Source organism: Sorex fumeus, unplaced genomic scaffold (genome assembly GCF_029834395.1).
Source record: "Sorex fumeus unplaced genomic scaffold, SorFum_2.1 ptg000028l, whole genome shotgun sequence".
In the NCBI taxonomy this organism is placed as follows: domain Eukaryota; kingdom Metazoa; phylum Chordata; class Mammalia; order Eulipotyphla; family Soricidae; genus Sorex; species Sorex fumeus.
The window spans coordinates 7476071-7486211 of NW_026606085.1; positions in this window are offsets into that span (position 1 = coordinate 7476071).

Here is a 10141-nt window from a genome sequence, read left to right on the forward strand (position 1 = left end):
TCTTTTGCAAACCACAGCACCCAAAAGGAGAGAACAAAAGGGAATGCCCTCCCACAGGGGGGGAGGGGAGGGAGACTGGGATCCATAGTGGTGGAAAATGGGCATCGGTGGAGGGATGGGTACTTGATCATTGTATAAATGAAACCCAAGCACAAAAATTTGTAAGTCTACAACTGTACCTTATGGTGTTTCACTTATAAAAATTTAAAATATATATATATATATATATATATATATATATTCCCTTTCCTTTTCTGCATCCTGTGTAGATTTCATTAGTGATACATAAGGTTTGCAAAACATTTTTTTTTTTCCACAACAGCCTTGATCACACGCATACATACAAACAGACCCCATGGTGAATGGAGCTTGCTCTCAGCTTCACAGGGAATTCAGTGACGCCTAGGAGAGGATTTGAAGCAGATATGCCACACACGAAGGCCCCGGGGTTTCTGAAATCCTGGGCTGGTACTGGTACCTGATGGGAACAAGCATATTCTTTCATCAACTGCCTCACTGCCCGCTGCAGCCCATCTGCCTGTATCATAGAGCCAGTGAGGTTGCAGGTGTTCAAATGGCCCCCAGCAGGGAAAAGGCAGCTCAGATAGAGAAGGGACCACCAAGTAAAGGATGCTTGGAGGGCCGACTCAGGATGAGAGATGTGTGCTGAAAATAGACTATAGACCGAACATGATGGCCACTTTATACCTGTATTGCAAACCACAACACCCAAAAGGAGAGGGAGAGTAAAAGGGAATGCGCCTGCCACAGAGGGGGGGTTGGGGGGAGGAATGGGGTTGGGGTGGTGGGAGAGATGCTGGGAATATTGGTTGTGGTGAATGGGCACTGGTCGAGGAATGGGTACTCGATCATTGTATGACTGAAACATAAGCATGAAAGTATATAAGTCTACAACTGTACCTCACGGTGATTCATTAAAAAAATAAAATAAATATATTTTTTTAATGGTCCCCAGCAGAAAAGTGTCCTGGCATGCCTTAGGGAAAACCAGCATGGACCCAGGCCTGGCCAAATCTCTAGGAAAAGACGTCAGCCTTTGTCTTCCCAGACAGCTCATTAGCCATTCATCTATGGTCCAGTAGCTTCACGTTCTGAATTTTCCAGTGCCCTGCCCTTGTTGCTTTGCTACCACTCTTATTTTGTTCGTCACTCTACATAACACTTAATTGCTCATTGTCGGATTTTTCCCCCTCCTAGAAACAGCTAAGCACTTCCACTTTATTTTCTCAATAGGCTGCATCTGTTTTACAATTCACTAGGTCAGAGATTGATCACTTAAAAATGTACTATTGTTTTAAGTCAGAGAAGTGAAAAATTGACCTAGGAATAATTCATTTTGCATAATATGAAAGTTTCATTATCCAATGTCTGTTGAGCTCTGTGGGCTCTATCAGCTGTGTCAAGAAGGCTTTCCCACCCCGCAGATTTCATTTGGTCCTCACTGACGATCATTCAAATGGGACTCTTCAAATGAATGGAATATGAAGCTCCGTGATGACATTTAGTGGCCTTTTGAAATAGAGCTCTTGTTTTTTCTTTATTTTCATCTCAGTGACCAGCACGTCATTCTGAAATGCATAACTCCTTGGGCGATGCTTGCTCGACCTTTGGGACCTGGAGTGGATAAGGCTGGGGCTTTGCTGACTTCCCTCCCGTTGCCAGGTGTGCCCAACCACTGAGCCTGGCCAGGCCACGCAGGGTACATCTTGTTTGTTTAGGAGGCCACACCCAACCATGCTCAGGGGTTACACAGGGCACTGCTCAGGGGACCACATGGGATACTGAGGGTGGAACCCCTGGTCCACGTGTGCAAGGCGAGCACCTGACCTGCGGGACTATCTCTCCAGCACCCACACAAGCACATCTTCTCTTTTTACTGAAACACCTGCAGCTACAGAGTTGTTCATGATTGAGTTTGTTTCAATCTTTCAACACACATACAATGTTTCAACACACATACAATGTTTCAACACACATCCCTTCACCAATGCATATTACTTGCCACCAGTGTCCCCAGTTCCCCTCCTGCCTGGGCCCACCCCATCTCCCAGCCTGCCTCTCTATGTCAGCATCTGCCTGCCTGCCTGCCTGCATGCCTGCCTGCTTTCCCATCTGTCTGTCTGTCTTGTCTGTCTTCTTCCTCCTTCTCCTCCTCCTCCTCCTCTTCCTCCTCTTCTTCTTTTTCTTCTCTCTTTCTCTCTTTGTCTCTCTCTTTCTCTCTTTCTCTCCCTCTCCCCTTCTCCCCCCCATTCCATTTTTCCTTTTAGGCACTGTAGCTAGCAAATACTGTTACTGAAAGGTTATCATGCATATCCCTTTCCCTCCTTTAAGCACTCAGTTCTTGTCTAGAGTGATCATTTCCAACTATCATTGTCTTAGTGGTCCTTTCTTTGTCCAAACTGCACTCCCCACCCTTTGTGGCAAACTTCCTACCATGGGCCAGTCCTCCTGGCCCTCATTTCTACCGTCTTTTGAGTATTATTTTCACATTATGTTTTTTAATATTATGCAAATGAGTGTTATTGTTCTGTCTGTCCCTCTGACTCATTTCCCATCTTAAGACCTTAAGTGACTGTTTCTTAAGCAGAATGGCTATTCCCATGACAGCATTTCCGCTCTCCTTCCAGGAATTGATGTCGTGAGCACGGCTGTTCAACCCTCCCCTTGTTAGGAGATGCATCTTGCACCTTCTCCTGCAGGCTCCCCGCCACCATTGTCCCCTTCTGTCCAAGAACCCAGGACACAGCTCCATCAGGGGCTCCTCACAGGGGACCTCTGGTCCCTGCACTTCTTCTGATGCGGGGGGCTGGCTGGATAGACATGGGCACCTGTTACTTGGAGCAGACAGGCCACACAGGGGTCCCCAGAGCACATGGACCTATGCGTCTATATGCACATGTGCCTCAAAGCCCCGTTAAAATTGAGCTCTACCTTCACCTGATGTCCCATGAGTCCTGCCTGCTGCTTCCCACACAGGCTTCTCAGAAGTGCAAGCTCAGCTCGGGGCCCCTGAGTGGTGCTCTGCGCTGTTTCCTCAACTCATGTGCTGGCCCAGGGCATCCTCACTACAGTTCCTGACCTGACCCGAACTCACCGCCCACCAGTCACCTCTGGGACCACTTTGTCCCTTTCAGGCAGCTCTCTGTGGGGACCAGCTGCCCATTTTTTTCTTAATGCCATCTGGTCAACTAGAGAACTTTACCTAAAGGGTTTCAAATGCTGCACCCCCTTTCTGCTTTGCCATGCAGTTAGAGCGTGAACATTCCCTTTCTTCCCTGAACCTGTGCCTCTGTTCAGGGTTGGTGCTTGGTGAACCACAGCCAGCTCACACACTCTCTCCCGAGCGCTCCCACATTCCCCCACAGGCGGTCACTCTCTCAGAGAAGCAGAGGTGCCGTGCCACTCGGGGGGGTGTCATCTTGCAGTGTGGAGTGTCCTTCTGGACCCGACGAGCCCTGCTCCCTCACAGGTCCGCGTCTCCTTCATGGAGTAGACCAGGTGCTTGTGACTTTTGACTGAGTCTGGGGTAGCTGCTGGTTTGAGACTCTCAGCCTCCACTTGTCTTCTCAAGATGGGGTACCAGCTGTGAGGGGCACTTAGCTGCAGGGACCTACCAGGGAGGTTCCTTTCTCTGCAGGCAATAAATATCTGAGAAGGAATGTCCAGACTATGCAAACACACACCTCCCGACTCTCTTCCCTGCACTGGGGGCACCGTGTAATAGTTCCTGCTGACCAGTAGACCCATGGCAATCCAGCATTTCCTACTCTGGTCTCTCTCCATCCTCTCCATGATGTTCTGTTGGGAAGAAAATGTTTCCTGTGTGTTACTGTTTATGTGTGCGTGTGTATGTGTGTGTGTGTCTTCATTGTTAGTACTCTAAAGGATACAAGGTTTCCAGGGCTTTGGTTCCCAAAAGTAGTTTGATTCATGTCTTATTCTTCATTAGTTGTTATTCAGATTGAGAAGCTGCTTAGGAACTCACTTCAAGACTCATATTTTGAAAGAATTTTTTTAATTTCATGAAAGCTAGCAAAATGTTGCAGACTTGTCCTTTGGCATTGGCTTGCTTTAGAACATGATTTCATACTACTTCCTCTAATTCTAAGCCAGTAGCATGTGCACTTCCCTCTCCTGCCTCCTTTACCTCATAGCAGGCAGGCTGTGTCAGGAACACCCAGAACATGCTCACATACTCCCCCTACCGTGTATTCTCCACACAGTGCCCCTCTGGCTGGCAGAGCCTGCTAGCGGGCTGGTTCTGCTGTAGATGGGGCAGCGTGTGGAAGCACGTGCCCACAGCCCCATCCGCCTTTCTCTCCTCCCTCAGGGCCATCCGCTCCGAGGCACTGAGATTTTGAGTCATTTTTCTTTTCATTCCATTTGAGGCTCCTCTCCCCAGACTCTTTAATTGAATGTTTAAACAAGCAGAATCTTAAAGATGCATGCTTCCAAAAGTGGAGACTGCAGTGAGAACAAGAGTCTACTCAGAGAAGGACAGCTCTGAACATCTGTCTGCACGTGCACGTACTCCGGTTTCCTCTTCCTCCTTACAGACAGTCTCCTTTCATTCTCTGATTTCCTCCTCCCAGACTGTTTCCCTGCCCTCTTGCCAGCAGCTGAGAGCCCTTCAGGGGATGCTGGCCCCGCCCCGCTGCCCTGTTCCTCCTGGCACTACTAGGATTGTCCTCAAGGTGGCACTGCTGTCTTACCTACCGGTACCTGGCACGGTCAGGTCGGGCCGTGGCTAGGTGGCCCTGCTGGCTGGGTCCCTCCACAGGCAGCTCTGTAGAGCCTTACTTGGAGCTGGAGACAGAGGCAGCGGGAAGTCATTGCTCAGCTCCAGACCTCCCGGGCTCAGGCTTAGCATTATGGTGATGAGTACGCGTGGAGAGCAGCTGGATGGACAGACAGACCACTGCGCAGGCAGCAGTCCTGTCCTCTGGGCACTGCAGGAAGCGCTCTGATGACCGGCCACCCCCTCAGGTCTTTCCCTTGCCCCATGCGCTGTTAGCGAGGGCTGCTTGAGGGAAGTGTGCAGCCCGTCTCATGCCTCCTTGGTGCCACCTGCCCCAGTGCTGAGGGTAGCCAGGCCCTGAGCCCTCGTGCCTGCCCGACCACGCCTCCAGGGGAGGGGCACTCTCTGTCTGTCTGTCTGGCCTGTCTTGCCACTCACTTGGGAGATCCCCATTTCGGCTCTGCTCAGCAGCCCCAGGAAATCTCCCATTGGTTCCTCCAACCAGCACATCCTGTCCATACCCGTGTCATGGGTAACCAACTGCACTGTGGCCCTTCTGCCCATCCCCAGTAGATTGGGCTCCGGAAGCCCGAACATGAGCAATGCTCCACTGAGAACCCTGCCGTGAACACATTGTAGTCACCGGCCAGCTGTGCTGCCAGGAGCAGGAAGGAAAGAGGGGCAGCACGGCTGGGTCAGCGCTCCCTGGACTCTCCACCTGAGAAAATGCCGCAGCTGGACTTCTGCACGCTTGATTCGGCTGCTTGGTTGGTGTTGCGCATCTGGGCCTTCCCCTGCTGACTCCTTAGGGTCACTGATAGCAGCCTGAGAAGCTCGGTACCAGGTGACAGAAAGCCTCCATTTAATTTTTAAATCTTGCCAGAACTTTTGTTTTTCTGCTTAGGGGCCACTCCTGGCCCTACACTCAGGAATTGCTCCTGGCAGTGCTCAGGGATGCTGGGGATCAAACAGGGGTCAGCCATGTCCCAGGCAAGCACCGTACCTGCTGTACCATGGCTCCAGCCCCAGGTTAGAATTTTATCCTGTATGCAGTTTGGTTTCCTCCATGAATGCCATCTTCGAAGAGTTTGCATGTTCCTTAGTTCAGTAGTGGGTGCTGTGTGTTCCCATCACGGTGGTCCCTTGGCTGTTTTCTTTTGTTATTTTTTATCTCATTTTTTTTTTCAGGATCTTCCCTGTGAACAACAAGAAGCTATGATAGTCTAGTTTAAGCAAAGAGATGTATTGGCTCAGTGCCCGAGCTGTCTAAGGGATCCTGGGGTGAACAACTCTGTGGAGACAGAGGGTCGGTCTCAATTCTAGGATCTGTTGAAAACTTCACCTGCAGTTGGTAAAAGGAATTAAGGCTGGAGGTGTATGTTGAGAGGAGTGACAATAACAAGAGCGTTGAAACTATAGGCATTGCTGAAATTCTAGCAAAATGGAATGGGGATGGGAGGCAGTGATACTTTCTCGGAACAATTGCTACATTTATAAAACAGGCAGAGGAAGAAATGGTAGAGTAAGGTGGGGATGATGTCTCCAGGAGCTGATCTGACACATGCAGAGGGTTGGGGTTTTCTGTCGGTAAAACTGAGATGCTGAGTGTGGCTTGCTGCATCTATCTGTCCTGTCAGCGGCAGACATTTCTATAACAAACTCCTGTTGCACAGAACTACCCACATTTTAGCTTGCTAAAGCCTGACTACCAAATCCTCTTATAGATGCATATTACACACATATATCGTGTATCTATTTTTACACAATATATGGGTCTGGAGCGATAGCACAGCGAGTAGGGCATTTGCCTTGCACGCGGCCAATCCGGGTTCAATTCCTCCGTCCCTCTCAGAGAGCTGGCAAGCTACCGAGTATCCCACTCGTACTGCAAAGCCTGGCAGGCTCCCCATGGTGTATTCGATATGCCAAAAACAGTAACAACAAGTCTCACAATGGGGACGTTACTGTTGCCCACTCGAGCAAATTGATGAACGATGGGAGGACAGTGCTACAGTGCTACTGTCTCCTAAATAGTGGTCGAGACTGTGTGGTCGCCTTTTAAGTAAAATGAGGCTATCTAATTCCTCTCAGTCCTATGAGGGGAATCACCTGAGCTCTGGTGGTTTTGTGGCTGCGATCCTGGAGCCACTCCTGGCCGCTCTTGGAGGCCACACAGAAGCATGGTGGGCCCAGAGATGATACCTAACGTCTCACACATGCAGGGCTCATGCTCTGCACTGAGCCATCCGATCCTGTAACTGATCGGTGCTATTTGCCTGCCCGAGAAGGTCAGTGTCTTCGTGCATGTGCAAGATGAACAACGTCTCACTGGTGGCAGATGGCGATGTCCTCTGCGTCGGCCCCTCCTGCTCATCACGTGCATGAACACGCCATTATTGAAGTAGACTCAGATATGCAGGAAGTCCCACAACATTGGCTTTTAATTGTGAACAAAACCTTAGTAAACATTTTAATGAAACTATATTTTTCCTTCCACTTTTGTCACCACTAATTCAGTATTCTCTAAGGTTTTCATTTCATAACTTGTTCAGGTTTACCTGTGTTCTAAAAGAAGGTGTATTCTTTTTCTCTCTGCATATTTTAAACATTGCAAAGTAGTTATAAAACAACAATAAGTACCATAATAATACTAGTAGCAGAAATTAAGTTATGCTTGTTTCAGCTATTTGGGTCCCAACTACTAGTGGAATGTGCATTATATATGCATAACTGCTCTAATTTAATATATACTACAATCCTGTGATTGTCAGTTCAACAATGAAAATAAGACTTATGTTGAAGGAGATTAAAAATTAACTACAGTTGGGGCTGGAGAGATAGCACAGCGGGTAGGGCGTTTGCCTGGCACGCGGCCGACCCGGGTTCGATTCCCAGCATCCCATACGGTCCCCTGAGCACCGCCAGGAGTAACTCCTGGGTGCAGAGCCAGGAGTAACCCCTGTGCATCACCAGGTGTGACCCAAAAAGCAAAAAAATAATAATAATAATTATAGTCATCCAGCTATTAAATGATAGAGTTGGGATTCAAGCTCTTAACTGAATTCAAAGCTCATATTCTACTCACAATGTTCAACTGATGCTCTTTGGGGAGGGACCACACCCAGCGATGCCAAAGGGTTCCTCCTGGCTCTGCACTCAGGAGCCACTCCTCACCGTTCTTGGAGGATCTTATGGGATATGGGGGATCAAGCACCCTACCCACTGTACTATCTCTCCAGTCCCCTCAACTGATGTTCTTAGAAACAAATCTTTCATATTTATTGCTGTTTTCTCATAATTGTGTGTTCATGGAAAGGAGTGCTAAAGAAAAGATCATAATTTTAAATAGAAAACTTGAAAATTATATATTTTCCCTCCTGGTGGGTACTGCTTTCTGTTACTGTTTTTTTTTTTCCAGAATAATGAATATTTTCCTTTCCTTCATGGTTTACAAAGTTTAATTCAGCCACCAGTGAAGTGATTGACATACCAATTTAAGATGAAAAAAAGCAACTGAAACATTTAAGTATGAAAGAGGGAAAAATGTGGTTTCTTCTCACCGGGATTATCATTCTTTCTCATCTAGGATTAGGTGACGCTTAGAAAATCTGCCAGTCAGTTCAAATACAGGATCTGCAGAGTTTTAATACATGCAGTGTCAGGAATGACGCTACAAAGCAATTTACAGACTTTCAGAAATGAATCAGGTTCTGGATATTGAGGTCACCACACACTGAGGCAAGTATGCTTTTCCGGATATTCCAAACATCCCTTCAGAAAGATGTAACTTGATTTTTTTTTTTAAAGAAGATAATTCCTGAAGTTGTCAACAGTTGTTTTCTAACAAACCAGCTAGGGAGGCAGTTCTGTGACTGTGATGGGCCATCCAGGGGTCAGGCTCGGCCCCCAGATTTCCCATTGTGCAGCCCGAGCATTGAGTTCCCTCATGCTAGTCCGGGAAATGGACAGGAGAAAGGGCGCTGTTTTTCGTTGTTGGATATGGCAGACACATGTCCAGGGTGACACTGAGTTCAGTCAGAGGGCTCTGTCTGTGGGACAACGGGGCAGAGTGGCGCCGGCTCTCAGCTCTACGGTCAGTGCGAGGGCCATGGAGCACCTGTCCCACTGATCACTGCAACCTACAAAGCTCCAGTTAAAAACCAGCAAATGGTTTGTAAAACTCTAGCAGAACCTGTGTGAGGGATTGGATGCCATATTAGCAGCAAATTAATGTTGATGCTGTGAAAGTGGAATGCAAATAAAACATTTCAGGATTAGAAATCAATCAGCTGATGTACTAGAGAGGAATTCTATTCCTGAAGTAGGTGTGAAAATACTTCCAAACTGCACAAGTGCTTAAAAGCCAGACTCCAAATATGAATAAGAAATGTATGTGTGTGCACACACATCTGTATTTGCCTGTGTATGTTCATGTGTGCATGCACAAGTCTTCATACATCCTTGCACACCTGTGTATGTGTACATGTATGTGTGAAGCATCCATATGTCTGCACTGCATGCACACATTTGACTATGTGTGCGTACACGCACACATGTGCACAATTCTGTGCCTATATACATGTACACACATCTGTGTGTTTTTGTGTACATCATATATGTCTCCATGTGTGTTTGCATATGTGCACACAGCTGATGAAGTCTATGTACTGTGTACAGGCACACACATCTCTGTAGGCATGATACATATGTGTACATTTGTCCGGGTAAAGGTAAAGGTAAAGGCCCTCCCGTTGATCATCGATTTGCTCGAGCGGGCCCAGTAACGTCTCCATTGGAGACTTTGTTGTTACTGTGTCTGGCATATCGAATACGGCACAGGGAGCTTGCCAGGCTCGGCCGTGCGGGCGAGATACTCTCGGTAGCTTGCCGGGCTCTCCGAGAGGGGCGGAGGAATCGAACTTGGGTCGACCATGTTGGCTGTGTGCAAGGCAAACGCCTTACCGCTGTGCTGTCGCTCCAGCTCTGATTTGTATGTGCACAAAATTCGTGATTATATGTACACATGTATGCATGTGTGCACAGCCCTCTATGTATGCATTTGTATCTGTGTCTGGCACATATATCAACTTCCTTTCTTCATCATTCCTTTGAAACCTAGAGTCAGGGTTCTCACCACCAATTATTCCTGGAATTCAGTGGAAGAGAATTTGGAATCTTGGTTCTGGATTCTGTCCCCCACCCCCACCCCATGTGACCTCTCTTTCTCCTGGCTCCTGGGCAGACAGAAGGTTGCACACACACCCCCACCCCACCCTCGCGTGTTTTACGGACCAGGAAAGTCCAGGAAGGGCAGAGGCGACTGCCTCCGCAGAGCGACCGACCCTCAAGACGCGCTTTCCCGGTGAGGGACGGGTGCGAGCA